This window comes from Lactuca saligna, chromosome 5, assembly GCF_052625555.1.
Source record: "Lactuca saligna cultivar CGN05327 chromosome 5, ASM5262555v1, whole genome shotgun sequence".
NCBI lineage: Eukaryota > Viridiplantae > Streptophyta > Magnoliopsida > Asterales > Asteraceae > Lactuca > Lactuca saligna.
Window position 1 is genome coordinate 231,594,062 of NC_136421.1, and position 20,577 is coordinate 231,614,638.

General features: G+C 36.2%; 1 pseudogene; it reads right to left on the bottom strand.

Moving 5' to 3' along the window:
• Positions 1–6,787: 6,787 nt before the first annotated feature.
• On the bottom strand, positions 6,788–11,722 carry LOC145046361 (putative polygalacturonase At3g15720; annotated as a pseudogene).
• Between the last annotated feature and the right edge of the window lie 8,855 nt (positions 11,723–20,577).

The following is a 20,577-nucleotide window of genomic DNA, read 5'->3' on the forward strand; positions in this document are numbered from 1 at the left end:
CACGACCTACTAAAAATAATATATTAAAATTAAGGTCAAAATTAGCCAATGGAGTCTAAACGAGAGTTGTAGAGCATAATCTCACCTACGCATGGATATAAAGAACGTCAAAAATGGAGCTTGTATGCGAAAGATATAAAATTATGAAGTTCGGGGCACGAAAACCGAGCCTGTATCAGGACTCACGATGTGAGACGGTGCTCACGACGTGAGCAGGCCAATTTGACCTTTCAAAGCGGCAGACACAAGTGGACGAATGAAAAAAGCGGTGACCTATCGGGATCACGACATGAGCTTTAGAAACTCACGACGTGAAGAATGAAAATCAGCCCTATAGATAGAATTCAAGGGGCAGCCGATTTTGGTTGCTCCATCTCTTCTCTCCCACTCCCGATACTCTCTTTAAGCCCTATTTTAACCCCCCCCCCCGAAGCCCCGTTGTTCATCCCGAGACCCGAAGCAAGTCCCGAAGCCCGAAGATCCCGATAAGAAAAGAGTTTCCGAGCCGAAGCTGTGCCCGCGAGAAGCCCGGTGTGCGAAGTGATCCCGGTTTCACCGAAGAATACTACCATTACAAGCTGTAGTGCCATCTGATCGTTTTCTGATCAAGTGAGTGTGTAGTTACTTTCTTCTAATGCATAATTATGAAGTATTTTATATAAAATACATGTTATGTGTATATTTTGGTTTTATATGTGTGAATGTATATTCACTTTCTTCTATCTCATAGATCTGATTTATTCTCTATGAAATACGTGTTATGTGTGTGTGTCTCATCTGTTATGTGGAATATGTATTGATTGAACATGCCATATTGGTTTTAAACTATGTATAAAATATATATTTTTATCAACTAATATGTTGGGTAGAACATGGGTAGATAGTTGATGTGTGATAAACAAATGAGAGGCCTCGATGTTGTTGATGTTGACCTAGTCATCTAGCGGAATATGGATTACGACCACAGACTCTTTCTAGACAGTCCAGTGGAACGCTAGCAGGTTCATAACCTATAGTTGTTGTGAACAATGTGTTTACTGGTGTACTCTATCCCCCTCATGGTTGCCTTTAGGATATCTATTGTTGAGGAAACCCCTTAGCAGTAATGTCCGTCCCGATGAAATCCTAGATTTGGTCCCTTGAGATAGATGTTGTTTTAGGGACATAAAGTGAGGATAACGGGAATGGGTAATCGGGTCATTGTTGGTTGGTGAAATTAAATATAATTATTTATTATGGGTTGAATACCCTATATGCTCACCAGGCTCCCAAGCCTGACCCACTCAGTTTATTTGTATTACAGGAAGTGGTGCAAGGGCATAAGATGGATGAATCATCAAGTTGTTTTGTTTACAAGTCTGTATATGTATATATTTATTGAATGACTTGTAATGTTATCGTTTATGCTTTATGGTCTGTATCGGAACATGACATCCCGAGTTTTGGATTATATAATAAAAATGCATCTCTTGATGAAATGCTTTGATAAAATTTATTTTATCATATTTTTTTTTTTGGGAACAAATTCCGCAACTCTTTTAAATCAAAAGGATTTACTCTGAAAGTATTTTAAAAAGCATAAATGAAATTGGTCTTTTCTAGCCGAGATTTTGGGGATGTCACAGTATTTGACTCGGGTTTCCTCCAAAGACCCCAAATCACCAGGACACTCCACACTACATGTACTAATATACAGGTCTATATGCTCCACAGGGCCACACTTAACTCTTATGTACTGATCCTAGCTTCCCTCAACCACCTCTCGAACTGCTAGAAGCCTTCACTAATCTCGTTAACTGCTCTGCATATACAATTCATACATAATCCGCATTCTATTAGATGGTCAAATAATTAATTCACCCTAAATCCACAACCAAACAAGGCATAGGGGATAAGGCTAAACAAGGAATTCTAGAGGTATAAAATCATAATTATGTATAACTACACATTATACACATATCAATTGACAATTTTAAATTCAACTTCTAGCCTAACATAAGAAGCTTTCCCCTAGGGTCCAAGGCATCACGAAATCAGGCAACTCTATCATCCAAATCCTAATGGGATCATGAGCATATCAACTAACATGTGTTTCTAACAGCTCTTATAGAAACAAATCAATCAGAACATATTTATCAAGTATATATATATTTCAGGAAATCACTTTCGAGCTCCGACTGATGGTACACTTTGATCCTCGTATTTCTAGATTTTTTTTAAAAAATCATTCTTTTCTGAAAAGTTTTTGTAAACATTCTTTAGATCCTCAATTTGATTTTGGAATCACACGAGTGTTCAGCCAATACCCTTAAATCACAGCTCTAATACCAATTTGTAACTTTCCAAAAAATTTAACCATAATTTTCATTTTTTAATTTTTTATAAAACATGGTTTCCAGAAAAGTCAAGTAAAAAAAATCATAAGTATTGAGTACAATCATCGAAAATATTAGAGTAACATTACATGTAGAATCATGAAACATTGTCGAGGAAAATGTAGAGTTAAGCCTTTGCCTTCCCCGAGGAAAATGTATAGTCGAGCTTCGTTGGCTTTCGGTGATGGAGAGCGGAGCATCAACACAAGGGATTTAATTGCAGTGGAGAATTGTCGGTGATACCGCTGGGAAGTCTTGGTGAGTCGCCAGATCTCATCTAAGACTGTAAGAGAGGAGGGACTCCACTGGCTAGATCTCACTGGAAAGTGCTGGCGAGGAGGGGATCCACCGGTTCGGTGTCGCTGGAAAGTGTTCGATGGCGGGGCGGGGTTGGATGGAGGTCAGAGGTATGAGCCGCTAGCGCCAAGAGAAACATCGTAGGTGGGAGAAGCTATCGACATCGAGAACTGAAAAAAAGAGAAAGGGTTTGTCGAAGTGAGAAGAAGAGAAAGGGAAGTTGAAGAGAAAACGAGCAGTAGAGGAAGGTAGGCGGGGCAAGTTCTTGACAAAAGCCCTAGCTATTACAAAGAGGAAACTAAAGTGGAGGAGGAAAAAAAGGAAGGCGGGGTTTTTAAGTATTTGGGATTTCATTTTTCCCAGATGGAACGCACGCATTCTATTAAAATTTATAAAACGATAGTCTTAGACGACACACATTTTATTATAGGTTCCCTCCGTGTTTTTTTTTTCTTTTTTAGACACTAATTTTAGGGCACGCAAAAATACATGTCCTAAATCCTTTAAATTTTGGAAGATATGACATTATTATTTGGACACACACATTTGCGTATCATAAAACATTGCGTGTCATGCGTCGTAAAAGGATGTTTTTCTAGTAGTGAAAGCTTAATGATTTCCCCGAAATATTACATACAACACAACATAAATAAATAGATATGGGTTATCAGCAACCTTGGGGACTATCAGTAGTCCCAATGAGCTAACAACACGCCCAATGGGCTAACAACATGATATGTGGGTTATCAACAACCCTAGGGACGATTAGCAGTCCTAATGGACTAACAGTATGCCCTGAAACTATCAGCATCTTAGTAACTCATAACAACAATCAGCAAATAAGACCCAACTGGTTAGTATGCACAAACACACTATGACATAAGCAATACAGTGAGAAGACTCACCTAACAAATAGCAGCTAAAACACAATACCTCACGCATTGGGTAGAGAGATACAATAAGACACCTAATAATAACAAATAAGCACCCTTTTAGTCTATACCCTAGAACCCTAATTTGACCAAAAGTCAACTATAATAAGAAAGTCAATGGTCAAGGTAAAATTCAACCTCAAGTGGGTCTCCACGTCGAGACCATCCCTAGGTCACGTCATGGGCACTCTAAGACAAAACAACCAGGCTATCCCTCATTCGCCACATCATGGCGACCTAAATGCCATGTTGTGAGAACTGGGTTTCCACAGCTTAAAAGATTCATCTCTTAATTTGTTAAGCTACTGTAATAACGTAAACTTTTAAAAGAAATTTTTCATTTTAAATCATATAAATCCTCATGACACATTTTATTAAAATCTTATTTGTTCAATTCTCAAAACATAACTCCATGTTTTAGTAATTAATAATCCAGAATCCTCATAACTCTTTCTCTGGTGTGTACAATCAACCGGTGTCGTCCCGTGATACTGAGAACCTGAAACATATAACACATAACACGGTAAGCACGAAGCTTAGTGAGTTCCCCAAATACCACATATAACACATATTAGCCACTCGAGGCTATAACTCTATGGGCCCACTGGCCCTAACTCTGTGGACCCTCTGGTCCTAACTTTGTGGACCCTCTGTCCCTAACTCTGTAAACCTTCCGGTCCTAACCCTGTAGCTCTGGAACACATACACAACATAAATCACATAGAAATAATGTAGTGCATCACATCACATAAATAACATACAAGATACTCTGTCACATAACTCTCATTACCACTCAAGGTAAAATATAGTGAAAAGACTCACCTGACAAGCAGCAAGTAAATACCTTCGCACCCGAAACTCGAACTAGCCTCCGCCTAGCACAAAAGATGAATATCTCTAATCAATACTCTTTACATGACCCTAATAAATGAGGGCTATTCTTCTCTCTCTAACTCTTGAATTGGGTAAAAGACCATTTTACCCCTCCATGGTCTCCATTACTCATGTTGACCAAACCCCGAAGTCAACAGAAGTCAAACTCGAGTCAACAGTCCATGTTTGACCCGACTCGTCGAGTCCACTCATATCCTCAGAAGTCTTGTGAAGGTCTAGCTCAGCTTGTCGAGTTGACCCCCAACTCGTCGAGCTATTGCATGCTCAAGCTCATTGGGACAAACCCTCACTAACTCGTCGAGTCAACTCATGGACTCGACAAGTCCCCTCGGTCTGATTCCTCATTCAAACGTCCAAAGTCAGATCTCTCATTCCAAACCCTAGATCTGACCCTTTAAGTCACCAGAGACACATAAAGTCTTGACCTTTACGTTCATGCATGGCATAAATGCCTCAAAATGCCAAAACAAGCCCTTCTTAAGGTGTTAAGCACAACAACCCTCATATGGATGAATAAAGTTGGGACCTTTGGACTCTAGGGACCTCACAAGGTCCAGATCCGAGGACTAGGCGTCTAGCTAATCCATTTTACTCAAAGTCCCAAACCAAAGGTGGTAAAAGCCCTAGAACTCCAAACACATGATATATAACCAAAATAATGAGAAAGGTGCAGACTTTTACCTTCCTCAGAAGCTCTAGACGATCTATCACTGGATCCAACTTTCCCCCTCTTAATCCTTGCTTGATATCCTTCTCTTCTTCTCAAATGATGCACTAAAAACCCCAAGATAGCTTCTCTCTCACTTCTAGCTCAAATGACCTTTAGGGTTTGCTTCTAGGGAAAGGGTGGCCGCAAATGAGGCTATAAGCGCCTTTAAACAGGTCCCAAACCCCGGAAATTAGGGTTTCCCTAATCAACGTCTACTCGGCAAGTCCCTCCTCTAACTTGTTGAGTCCACTCATTAAGTCCACAAGAAAAACCCGGCTCGACTCGAAGTGTTGGACCCTCAACTCGTCGAGTCTCTTCTTTAATCACAAGATCAAACTACACGATAATATCCCTGAAAATCCGGATGTTACAGCTACTCATTCTAACTCTCCATAAACCTTCCTAGGGCCTAAAATATCACAAATATCGATGCTTTTCAATCATAATGATTATTACAAGACTATGGCTCAAACTTAGTTTAAAATGGGAGAACAAGCACCAAAATCTCATGCATGGAGTCCTATCCACCATTAAACTTCAGTTCTAAGACTTATGCTAATCAAATGACCAAAATGATCAATAAATTTTCTAACTTTTTGGATTCCATGAATTCAACTCAACCTAAACATGGAGAAAAGTGGGCAAAAACTTAGATTTAACATGCTTAAATGAGAAACGCAAGAACGTAAGGAATTACAAAGGTCCAATAACAACACATGATCTAACTTGGAAGAAAGAACATTTCATAATTCGAAATGCTCTCTGAAATATCACATAATCTAAAGAAATCATGTGATAAGTTTTGATATATGCAATCATCTGTTAGTCGTGTATGTGATAATGTGAGGTGTCGTATGTATATAACCAAGTGAAACGAGTTGATTTATTATGATAGGTGCTTAGAACATATGTAATGGAGGCTCCAATTTTGTACGTGATAATGACCGATTTAGGGTTCTCTTCATATCCTTCTAATTAAGTTAAACTATAATAAAAGAAATCAGTTGTGATTCACTATCATGTCTTTGTTTTCAGGAGAATAAGGTTTAAGCCTTGTAAAGTGATGATAAAAAGAATCTGCTACAAAGATTTGGACTATGATATTTCAAGTGTTGTACTTGTAGAAAAAAAATAGGTAAAGTCATACACCAATCCTTTTGTTACTATAGTATGTTGTTCATCAACCTTGAGACTGCATAAGTAATTAAGTAAGGACTTTGGTGTGTTTTAGGTCATATATTAAGTTAGAGGTTACGATGAAGATCATTGAGTACATATACTTTCCATTTCCCGAACTAGCTTTGTTTCTTCGGTTTGTATCATTATGAGACCTCTTCCTTATTGATATCAATTTGATTAATCATCAATTCATTCTTAAAATTTTCCTGTTTCTTGCAGACTCAAAAGGAATTTTGTATATGAAAATATTGTGGATAATCGTTACGTAGTATTTGGTCGTTTAAAGTCCTATAAAATTTAAGGTACTCATTACAATACAAACAATTAAAGTAACCATACAAATGACATAACTTGTCATGCAACAATTATTAAAGGTATTGAAATTATAAATAAATGTTAGTCTAGGGTATTAGGCAGCTAAATAAAGGTTTAGCATGGCTAGCTCTTCCATAGGCGTTAATACAAGTCCCATAAACCTTTCTTCCCGGAATTGCTGACTTGATATACACATTATCCACCACAATATTTGTGCATGAAACACTTTTACTGCAACTTATGTTTATTACATTGTCCATATTCGATGTCCCTGCGATTCCTCTGAATGTGATGTCACTCAACTTCACAACTGATGTCTTTTTCACATAAAGAAATGTGTTAATGATTTAGATTGAGGGTTGGAAATGGAAACAACTTTCATTCGATATCTAAGTTACTATTTATGATTGACATTGATACTTACTGAGCTTAGGCAATCCTTCTGAGTAGGACAATAGTATTGGTCAATCATGATAGGATTCCAAACTGCATCAAACTTAATGCCTAAAAATGAGATATGCTTTGCATAACCACTTCCTACCTATTAAAAAAAAGTTATTTTAGTTTAAATTAAACTACAAAAAGTGTCCCTATATTAAGCCTAAGGATTTTTTTTTCTAAAAAAAATAAAATCCTTACCTGATAAGATTTGATCCTTACTCCGGCTCGGGTTTTTCTCATGGTACAGTTTCGCACATCTACATTTTCCACCACATCAACTCCCCCATGTCCCAATGATCTAATGCTACAAAAAAGGTTGTGTGTGTGTGTATATATATATATATATATATATATATATATATATATATATATATATATAGAGAGAGAGAGAGAGAGAGAGAGGAAGAAGTGGGTTCAATTGAGAAAAAAATGTTGAGAATGGAAGGATTAATCTTAGCCACACACACACACACACATACATATATATATATATATATATATATATATATATATATATATGTGTATATATATATATATGTATATATATATATACATCCATATTGATATAGTTTTAAGATAGAATAATTTTTTATAGTTTCAACTCTCATTATTCATTAGTAAATAAAAATACATCAAATTTTTATTATAGTACATTCGTTATTCACTTATGATTAATGATTTTTACAATTTAAGTATGATTCATATGTGAATATAACATGTAATAAAGTTTTCTTAGCTAAAATATTTTTTTACATTATCCTTTGTTAAATTATATTCATATATGAGTAAAATATTTATCAAAATTTTGTTACAGTTCAATGGTTATTCATATATGAATAAGTAGTTTGTTAATAAAAGAAAAAGTATTTTGAAAATTTGAACTACTTATTCATACATGAATACCAAATGAACTATAAGAGGGTAAGGTATTTAGAAAAAGCGTTTAGTTAAAACTTATTCATTTTTCATTTTCAGTTTTAGAAAATTAGAAAACGTATTTAGATATGTATTTTTCTATCGGTTTTCATTTTTAAAAACGGTAGCAGTGATAGGATGGAGGTGGGGTCAGCGGGGGTAGCGGGTCGACGGCAGTGGTGGTAATGACGGGCGGTGGTGATGGTGGTGGTTGTGATGGTGATGTTAGGTCAGTGATTATGGTAGTGGTGTTGGGTGTGTGGGTGTGTCTGTGTGTGTTTGTGGGTGTGAGTGTGTGTATATGTGTTTGTATCTGGCGGGGTGGGGGTGGGGGTGGGGTGGGTGTGTGCTTGTAGGGGTGAGGGTGGGGGTGAGTGTGTGATTGTGGGGGTGAGGTGAGGGTGGGTTTGTGTATGTGTGTATGTGTGTTTATGGTGGTGAGGGGATAGGTATGGGTTTGTGTGTGTTTGTGGGGGTAGGGGTAGGTTTGTGTGTGTGTTTGTTTGTGGGGGTGGAGGTAGGTTTGGGTTTGTGTGTATGTTTGTGGAGTTGGGGGTGGGGGTGGGGTGGGTGGGTGTTTGTGGGGGTGAGGGTGGGGGTGGGTTTGTGTGTGTATGTGTGTGTGTGTGTGTTTGTGGGGTTAGGGGATAAGTGTGGGTTTATGTGTGTGTTTGTGTGTATGTTTGTGAGGGTGGGAGTGAGGATGGGATGGGTGAATGTATGTATGTGTGTGGGGTGTTTGTAGGGGTAGGGTGGGATGGAGATGGGTGTATGTGTTTATGTGTGTGTATGTGTTTGTGGGTGTGTGTTGATAGGTACGGTGTGGTGGGTTAGGGGTATTAAGGTGGTGGTAGGTAGAAATGGATGTGGGTGAGAGTAGATACATGTTTTCCAAAAATATGGAAAACAATGATTATCAGTTTTCCAAAAATTTTCAACTTCTTTGTAAATTTAGAAAACGGAAAATTTTCATTTTTCGTGAAAAATATAGAAAAATAGACGACCTAAATGCGTTTTCAAAATTCTCATTTTTCTTAGAATAATTTTTCCAGAAAACGGGCCATTTTTCCGCAATTAAATGCAACCTTAGGGTGCGTTTAGTTGTGGAAAAATAGATCGTTTTCCGGAAAAAAAATTCCAAGTAAAAGGAGAATTTTGAAAACTCGTTTAGTTATTCTATTTTTTTAAAGATTTTCACGGAAAATAAAAATTTTCCGTTTTCTAAAATTAAAAAGAAGTTTGAAAATTTTGAAAAATTAATAATTATTGTTTTCCATATTTTTCTAATTCAAAAATGTTTCTAAGATATAAACATACACTTACTGACACATCTACCTACCCATACTTTAACATCTCCAATCCACCACACCCTACCCACCCACTCCCACGACCACCCCCACAAACACATGCACACACACAAACACACACCCACACCCACCCCACCCCCATAAACACATACGTATATCCACACACACACACACACCCAACACCAGTATCATAATCACCGACCTACCATCACCATCACCACCACCACTACCCATCACCAACATCACCATTGCCGCCGCCACCACCACCGTCGCCACCACAACCACTGTCGCCATCATTGACAGCACCACTGCCCCTCGCCGCTGCCACCACCCCCACCGTACCATTACTACCGTTTTCTAATAATGAAAACCGATAGAAATATACACATCTAAACATGTTTTTCTAATTTTCTAAAACTAAAAATGAAAAATGAATAAGTTTTAACTAAATGCGTTTTCTAAATTTTCCAATTAAAAGTGAAAACTGAAAACGAAAAATGAAAACTTAAAAGGAAAAACAAAAAACAATAAATGAAAACTGTTTTTCCGTTACTAAACGCAACCTTAATATATTTGAAAAAGAGCCGAGGCAAATTTGGAAAAAATTTGTAAAATGGTAAAAAAAACCTGTTCCGATAACGGAGTCACGTATGATGACATTGGTGGAACTCGCGATATTGATGCCATCAGTGTTGGGGCTTGTTTCAGGGGCGATGATTTTTAAATTAGAAAAAATAACACCATTGCATTTCGTCATTAAGAGATGAACTCGTGGACTATTTACATGCGTTAACCCATTGAGTCGCAAACTGTTGCATCTTTTAAATCGTAATGCCTAAAATTTATAAACAAATGATGGTTAGTTGATTACTTGCTACTCGTACTCTTGTGCATGACAAGTTGTACCCTGGATAATGGTTACGTACCACTGGTGCACGGCAAGTTGTACCCTGAAATTACATGGAAAAATATGTAAGAATTTATATCTTCAATGAGATAAAAGTTGTACCCTGAAATTACCCTGAAATCTGTCCATTTCCGTCTATCTGTCCGTTTCCACTGACTGTAAGTCCATTCACCATATAAAAAGATAGCCATTTGTCAATATGATGGCCAGACCAATCGGTTTTTTTGGTTGGAGCAACAATTTTCCCTGAAACCTGCATCTGACAGTTTTAAAGATCATGCGATTATAAGACTACACCCATACCCACGACCATATCATCATCTTCTCTCTTTTTCTTTCCATCAACTGCGTTAAAGATTTTTTGAGGTTGATTTTCCAAGCCTTCAACTGCATTGTGATGCCAAAGAAGAAGCAAGAAAGAAGAAACAGAGGAAGGAAGAAAGGGCGTTGCCATTACGAAGCCTGAGTAACCATTGGCGGATCCAGAACAAAATCTAACTGGGTCCGTTATTGATAAAAAAAATAATACATACAAATATAAAACTGTGAAATTTTTACAAAATATTGGGTTATTTTTAGAAAAAAAATATCAATAAGGGTATTTGATGTAAAAATGGGTTCTAGAAAGGGGTTTTTTTTAATAAAAATCAGATTTTTTTAAAGGGTTTTATAGTATTAAATGTGGGGGGACCTACCTCTAAGTGGAACCATACACCCCACTTAAAGTGTCTCTCCACTGCCGGGTAATGCCCCTATACTTTAACGGGCGTTGGGAGTGGTGCTTCCGGCGTTATACCAGCGTTTTTCGGTGTCCACATCGAGGACTCTAATGCTTGATGTGCCTTTTTATTTTTAGATACAGTTACATGATTTCTTTTGGGAATTACTATGATTTCTTTTGGGAGTTACTATGTTACGTTTTTTTAGCAGAAATGCATGTTGTTTGACTTTGACCAAATTTATTTATAGTTATATGCTTACCTGGACATAGATACTGGAGGGCTTGCATGATCATTGAAATCCATAGGCTTCAAAAAAAAAGTCCTCCCTGCTGGTATCACCAATATACTCCTTTTATTTGGTTGCGATTGACATGCCGCTTTCCATGCGTTCATAAAAGCCTGTATATGAGAAATGTATTTATGTCTTTTGCTCATGCGAGAAATCGGGAGTGAGTCTCTCTCCCAAGTGGGACAAAAACTTGCAATTTTTGTGTCTTAACATCAATCCTAGTCCAATGCACGTCAAACAGTACAAGGTAAACATAAAATCCATAACTATATAGAGCGAATTAGAGTACCGGTGAGTCGTCGGTTTTCCCGTTTCCTTTAGCGCCATATGCCATCACGTTAAAAATGGTGGTGGATGCAAGACTGACTTTTGTGACACCGGTGGCACACGAGATAAATGAAAGCATGCATGTTAGCAAGACCAAAACCAATGTCACCAAATGAACCTGCATGAATAACTTCACTTTTAGTAAAATATATGTGAGGATCATAATTACTGCCAAACATTTTTTTTACCATATTTAATTCCTACAAAAAGACAAAGTTTCTGTTTCTTTGTGTTGGTTTAAGAATCTGCAAAAAGACTTTGAAAATGAAAGAAGGCTCTCATCATTCTAGTAGACTGACAAGATATCATATGTAACCAACAATTAGTTCTCAGTAATGTGTCCGTACTCTCATCTTCATGTGTGTGCTTGTATTTATATATACAATAAACTCAACACTCACATATATATATGTGCTTTATAGTGAAGCTATGTAGGTTTTATTTTATTAGTTTCTATAATTTTCTACACAATGCTATTGGTACCACTTAAAGAATCCAACTGAATTACTGATTCGTAACTTTGTAATAAAGTACAATGCCCAACATTGTGTACAAATACTTCCATTTTAAGGGAGGAGGGAAATTCTATCTTTTTCAACTTAGTCAACTCACTCATATACAAAACAATTAAGATACAAGTCTTAACACATAAGGTACAAAAGAAAATGAGAGAAAGAAAGTAGAGAGAAAGGATGAACTGGGTTGGTGAAACCAGTTAAACAACCTGCTGAAGAGGGAGTGATATCAGCGGTAACTTTATTTCTAATTAAGATTTTACCTTAATTGTTTTGTATTTTTTTTTAATTGAATGGGTTGAAAAATATAGGATTTTCATGTGTTGTGGGTTGAGAAAGATAAAAAAAATAAAAGAGAAAAACTGATATGGTAGTGAGTTGAATGGGTTGGAAGGGAATGACTCCCTCCTCCTAAGAATGTGATAAATTATAAAACCAATAATTACGACTATATAGAACTATAAGAGCATCTACAATGGGGAGTTTAATAGAATAGTTGAATGAGATGTCATGCTTACTTGTCATTCAATAGATACAATTCCATCATTGTGAAATGTCACATTAGCATTCAATGAATTTGGAGTTCAATGGTCATTGAACTCTTCAATGGGAAAAATGAAAGTATTTAAATCTTTAAATAAATATTTTTTAATATGTTTCATTGAACTTGTAGAGTTTAATGCATTGTGGGATAAAATGAATAGAGTTTTATGGAATAGTAAATAATAATATGATACTCGATAGAGTTCAATGCATTGTGGATATCCTAAGATGATAATACAAAATGACTTACGCTCGGATTCTTGTATGCTTTCTTGCATATGATGTTATGCATTATTATTGTATTATTTTTTTATGATTTTTTATTATTTTTACACCAAAAAAACTACAATGGAGACACACTTGCATACGTTATATAGGTTTAACCGATGGCTCTCTATCCTACAAGTCTATCGGTTTAACTTGTATATCATGTATATCGGTGTCCTTGGTCATGACAATGTTAATAAAATATTTTCAACTTAGTCTCTTATTTAGAGATGTCGATTTCAGTCCATTTATATGAAAAAAGAATTGTCTAAAGTAAAATCCATTAAACGGGTCTAATGCCGTCAATAACATATTATAATAATTTAAATTGTTTTATTTGTTAAAAGAATATATTATTATTTCAAATAATATAAATTTTTGTAATTATATTCATAAATTTACTGTCTAGATAAAAATATAATTGGCGAGTCCAAATCAATTTTATGACCCATAGTAAAGTTTAGAAATGGTTATGTAGACATGACATGTGTAATTAATCTGGTAAACGCAAATGTCTTGCTTAAAAATATGGATTGCGAAATATACGGCTGAATGTGTGTTGTAAAATGGTTATGTACGGGCTGATTAAAGTCGGCAAAAAGCAACCACTTACAAATCACATGCATCTTTGCAGTTTTATACTCCACACACCACCTTTCACGCTATTTGGACTCTAAATGATATTATACCCTTATTATATCTCCTAAACATAACTAAGCTTTGGTTTCAATTCAAAGTAACCACTGAGTAAACTTTACTTAGGAATTGAAGGGAGGAGCAGTAATTTGGTGTTAGTCATTTCATCTATGGTTCACATGTTGTGTTTTCAATCAATAACGTTAGAGGTGGCAAAATAAATGTGTTGACTCATGAGTTGGGTTTTGGGTTGAAATGAGTTTAGTATGGGTCAAAGTAGACATGGTTGGATAGTTGAGTGGAACTATTAAGAATCACAGTAATCAATCATGAAATTTTGTCTTTAATAAATGAATAGCATGTGTCATTAGTCATACTTGAGAGAGGTTTGTTGTAATCGAGAAATTTAGCTATAATATGTTTTATGTATTAGATGATTTGATAGAAAATATTTAATTCATATTGAGCTACGTTCAAATGTGGATTAACATCTATTGTATAGACGTGTGGATAGTGTTATTCTGTGAGAATGACAAAGAAAATATGTTTTTTGATAATATGAATACGTTCAATCTTATATAACTATTATCATTACCACACATTCTCACTAATTAAATCATCTATAATGTTACTGTAGACTTTTTATTATTATTCTCATTATGTCACAATGTTGTCAGGATGTTTATTAAGTCGTATTTTGTAAGAATGAAAATGAGTGAAAAAGCGTGAGTTACATTGTTAATTCTTGTGTTTAAGCTATCTATCACCACAGTCAAAAACATCCCCCATAACTGTCATATAGCTTTCTCTTAGGCTTTGAAAGAAGCTCTTTCCAAGGTTGCTACTCATCCTAGGTCCATTGAAGTGTGGGTCACATTGTTAATTCTTCCTAGGTGTACTCTTCAGGTGTTCAGGCCCAAGAATAGGCAAGAAAGCAGGCCTAAGAACAGGAAGTCCTTGCAACATCGTAACATTTTAAGTGCATTAGCAACTTAGGGTACAGAAGATGGTATAGCCAAGCTTGTTAAAATCTTGGTTGAAAATGCAAGGATGGAGCAACAAGGTAAAAAAGAAGAGTACATTCAGGAGGATAGAACACGGGGCGACACCAACGTCAGACAATGTATCTGTAAGGTTGCCGATGGACATTTCACAACAGAAGTGAAAGTATTATGTTCCTCGGGGGTTGCTCCATACGGGGATGCTATCACAAATGCATTAGAGGATAAGCATCCACACATGCCACAACCATCCATGTCGAGTACCATATGTTCATTACCTCCTCTTGTGTTTGATATTGACAATGTCCTTGGGGGCATTAAATCATTCCCTAAAGGAACCTCGTGTGGGAGAGATGGGTTGAGAGCTCAACACATTTTAGATGCTCTTTGTCGAGAAGTTTCAGAAATAGCCAAAGAACTCCTATGTGTCATTACATGTGTGGTTAATTTATGGCTAGGGGAGATGCCCTTCGATTTTGGTGGAATTTGTTGCCTATGCTCCTCTTACACCACTTTTAAAACCTGACAAGGGAATACGACCTATTGCACTTGGAATTATATGGAGATGTTTGGTTTCCAAGCTGGCTATGAAAAGTGTTGGTAAAGAAATGACCAAGTATCTCAATGATTTTCAGTTCGGGGTCGGGGTGTCGGGTGGTGCTGAAGTTGTATTACATAGTGCCAACAGGGTGTTGAGTGAACGCCACAATGATGGGTCTCTTTCCATGATTACTATGAACTTCTCCAATGCCTTTAACATTCTTGATAGATCTGCATTACTTCATGAGGTCATATTGAGGTGCCCTTTTATATCCTTGTGGGTAGAATTTATATATGGTCAAGCAGCAAGGTTATATCTAGGAGACACACATATTTGGTCTACTACAGGAGTTCAACAAGGAGACCCTTGGGACCACTTCTCTTTGTCCTTGTGTTGCACCCGCTCCTGCATAATATTAGAGACAATTGCAAACTTCTTCTCCATGCATGGTACCTGGATGTGTTGGATTATGTGTCTGAGCCCATAACTATAATTGGTATGTACTTGATCTGATAGTAACATGGTCCTTTTGGGTTGCCTTCACCATAGCAACTTGACAAGATAACTTTTGGAGAAAGAGGTTGATAAGTGATTTATTTATATATTATAAGAATAATATATTAATTGAGAAATCATATTATTTAATTAGTATTGATCATAAATTAATTTGGAATTAATTTTGGGATTAAAGGAACTAATTAAAAGAAATAGGGATTGATATTGCAGATCATTAGTTGTTGCAAGTTAGGCTGAAGGACTCCTAAAAGAAGGAGTGGATGAAATCTATGGAAAGGCCATTGAGATCTCTTCTATAGGCTTTCTAGAAGGTTTCCATAGACTGCTTAAGGCTTAAGCAATCATACTAGGGTTTCACCTTGAAACCCTAGCAGCCTCGGCTATATAAAGGACCATTGGCCTACAATTTTCGGCCATGTGCAATTCTAAGAGAACCCTAACCGAATTTTGTAAAGCCTTCATCAACTCTCTCCTTCATCCTTTGCTTCGTGGTATTTGTGACTTCATTAGAGGTGCAACGCTTGGGGCACTAAGCTCATGCAGGTCAAGATCAAGCTATTAACAAGAAAGGTATTCTTCTAGCCCTAATATTATGTAGATCTCATTTTCTTGTATTCTAGATTAGGTTTATTGCTTTAGAAAATCAATTTGCATGTATAATTTGAGAAAAACCTAGATCCAAAGCAATTAGGGTTGCATGTGCACATAAGAATGTTGTAATGCTGAAAACTCATTAGTGGTATCAGAGATTAGGGTGTTTTCATGTTATATTTTATGCAATTGTAATTTGTCTAAAGCTGGAACAAAATCATTTTTCTATCTGTCTGATAAACTCGATGAGTTGGGTGAACTCGACGAGTCCAAGCCCTGACTCAATGAGTTGACTTGTCTGACAGCAGATTTTTTGAATTTTGATGTATTTTGAATTAGGATAATTACCATAACTTGTTTTTATCTTAATAAATTGGTTTTATTAAATGGTAATCTTGTTTCCTTATCCAAATAGATAGATTTGGTAAAATTTTAAGATAATGGCTAATTATTTGATTTGAATAATTTTTAAAAAGTTTCAAATTGCACCATTTAGTTTTGGAATTTAAAATTATATATATATATATATATATATATATATATATATATATATATATATATATATATATATATATATATATATGTATAAGATGAGTCAGTTTTACCGTTAGTAGGCCTCATTCAAGAAGGCGATATATAAGGGGGGTATAAGGAAACTGCTTATAACATGGCGGTTGAATGGGTGTCCTCTCTCACGCACCGCTTCGTTGATTGGTGGAGGATCGTTAGCCGAACGGGTAGGATAGGACATTAATTCCTCATTAATATGTATAATGCAATTTATAAAGTAACTAAATGTTTTATAATTTCCCAATATTACTTACTTTAGGAAAAATGTGAAAATGATGCTAGTCCATGAAATTTCACTTTGCACCTTGCCAAGTCATTAGTGGAGCGTGTGTGGTTAACCAACATACTAACATGGACTAACAAGGGTGGCAAAGGATAGCTGGAGAATTATCATAGATCAACGGAGCGTGTTTGGTTATCCGACACATTGATTAGGTGGTAAATGACATCGAGAGTACCAAGCTAATTTGCATGGTTATTCACACCTTGTTTGTGATCCACGGTATTTCAGTCACAAAGAAGGGCATAATCGAGATTAAACATGCTATTGAAAAGATCAATGAATCTCAAAAGAATCTAGGAATTTCATTTCATTTAAAACCTAATTCTGCATTTCATTTTCCATGGTGGAATTGGTAAATCCTCATTTACCTACCTTGAAATAATTTACGATTGGATTACGACATCCCTCTTCCGAATTGTGAATTATTGTGTTCGGTCCTCTCCTTAATATTTATTCTTTGTCTAATCAAAACTTTTTCCTTTTTCCTATTTCAGATGTCTGGCTCAAACAACGCTTCTAGCTCAAACTCTTCAAGCTCCTTTTCTTTTATGAATATTTGTGGTTGGGTCATCTTCGATGGATCGAACTTCAATGATTGGATAAGAAACATTCGAATGGCCTTGCATTATGAGGAAAAAGAGTACATCCTTGATAAATAGCTTAAAGAGATAAATGAAGAAACCGCTACTCCTGAAGAATTGGTTGAGTGTAGGGCTCACAAAAAGGACACAACAAAGGTGTCGTGTATTAATGTAGCCACTATGACTCCTGAGCTACAACAGATCTATGAGGACATTTGGCCTTATGAGATGCACCAAGACTTGATAGAAAGGTATCGTCAAAGTGCGTGTCAATCAAGGTACGGTATTTTTACCTCATTTATAACAACCAAGATGAGATATGGAGTGTCCATCACGATCCACTTGCAAAGAATGCAAAGGTATATCGATCGTTTGCTCAAGTTGAATGTCAAATTTGACGAAGAGCTAGCTATTGATATAGTCCTACACTCTTTACTTCCTGGCTATGATCAGTTGAAGATGACTTATCATATGAGCAAGGAGGAGGTCACCTTGAGCAAACTCCAAGGTTTGTTGAGAATTGCTGAAATTGGACTTAAAGGAAAAGTTGTCGAGTCTACTCCTGCTACTACTGCCCTAGCCCTTACTATTGGAATGGAAAAGGGAGAAATAGGAAAACGCCCTCTAAGAACCACAAGGGAATGTCCCATTATGGATCCTTTTCTAATGGATCCAAAGGTAAAACCAATTCTATCACTCCTCTTCCGATCCTAAAGAAACAACGTGCTTCTACTGTCATGAGAGAGTGTTGGGTTATGAGCATAACATCATTCCTATGGTGTACATGCAACCCTAATTGTTTTGGATCTAGGGTTTTCCAATTTGAGCATACAACTATGAATACCAAAGCAATAACCCTGTAACTAGCATATATATTACGAAAATCACATATGATTAGGGTTAGAATTTTTACCTCTCTTGTTATGTAGCAATAACACGATTAATCCTTCTTACTCTTGACTTCTGAAAGCCTAGTGCCCCAAGTGTTGCACCTCTAATGGAGTCACAAACACTCAATGCAACAAGAAGACTTAGGAGATATGAAGAATTCGGCTAGAGCAACTCAAAGAAGACTCAAAACCGAATTCTCATGTATCGGGGTCTATTTATAGCTGAGGCTATTAGGGTTTTAAGGTGGAAACCCTAATTTCCTTGCTTAGGCCTTAAGCAATCCATGGAACCCTTCTAGATGGCCCCTTGGACGAAATCCTTATGGGCTTCCCATAGATTTCGTCCAATCTCTTCTATTAGGAGTACATAGCCCAATAGGCTTAGACACATAATCCAATAGTCTCCCACTTGGATAAGTCTAATAACTATTATTGTGTATGACTTTAGAATCTGATTAGCAATTATAGCTTTCAAAAGCCGTTGTCGAACTCTGATCTTATCAGCAACGCGTCCTTTAGATAAGAGATCATATATTCATCCATTCTCAATATATCATATGAACTGAGACATGGATTATAATCATTCTCTATGTTCATGTATTGTTTCCCGATTTCCGATTTATGATGACTAACAACAGACTACAATTGAACACATCAACTTAGTCCAGGCTTGGCCAAGCGCTTAGGGTCATCACTAAATCATCAAGGGGCACATAGATATCGCTTTTATCCCACATTGGGTAAAAGGAATGGATAAATGTCGACTCATATTCTTGTACTATTTACTCATCAAATCACACACAACAATACGTTTTATAACATCAAGTTACTGATGCATTTATGCATTATCAATATGAAACCGAATTGTAAACAACAACGCAAATCTCTCTGTTTTAAGAATATAAGATATTATCGTCTCACAATCACTCGTGATAAAATCCATGAAGTGATTCACGTGAGCGTGGGTTTAATCTAATACTCAAATCTTATTTCAGGAGCACTCATGAATACTCCAGTAGACTTTTGCTATGTCTGAACGCTTTAGACAATCTACAGTCGGATTCATGACAGTCTTACCTCATTACTTACTTCCAATGTATGATCGATTGTGGATGTTTGAATAATCTTATTATTCGGGACGTCAAAACATGTGAATTGAAACACAAGAATAATCGAATCCAATATGGTCTCAACACTTTGAGTACAAATAAAACACTTATTATTTAATCACCATATTGATTACACATTATCCATTGTATATTATTTCGGATAATCAACTTAATACTTGAATTGAAACGATAGTTATCCCATACTCCAAGCATGCACACTATGTTTACCCATGGTCCTTACTTTGTGAAATAGATCGATCGAACACATTTCCAATGATACCCATTTCACAATTCCTAATCTTTATCACAAGTGTAACAACACCAAATTCTTGTTATGTGTTAGATTCTAACATTTTATGTAATGATCCTTTTGTAATGACATAGCACCAAAGTCACAAAGACTTTGCCAATGATATCACAAAGTGCTCTATTGGAGATTGTTACAAGACAACTCAATAGACATGAAGTCTCAAATTCAAAGTACATTTCTTTAAACATTCTTCTTGCCTAAAAGTTTCTAACCTACACATAGATTCTTAATATCCAACTCCCATTATGGAAACATTTCCATATTTTCCATATGAGAACACATTCTAAATAGAATCCTATCTATTCATAATAATGTCAATATGGTCCATCCATTACTATACTTCCAACTGCCTAGAAGTGACTAATCCTTGGCGAACCTTAGATTGTACTTGACAGTTGTTTAAATTACTTTAGTCATATCCGATTATTTTCCTTTTCCCTCTTAACGCGCTAGGCATTTAGAATAGACAGAACGGTCGAATATTACAACATATGCAATCGATCCTATACCCGAAGCGTATAGGATACGATACATAATGTCTTACATAAAGACATGATATTTTACCAGTCTCCTGCTATAATATTGTCATATATAGAATTTCCTTATGTTGAACCT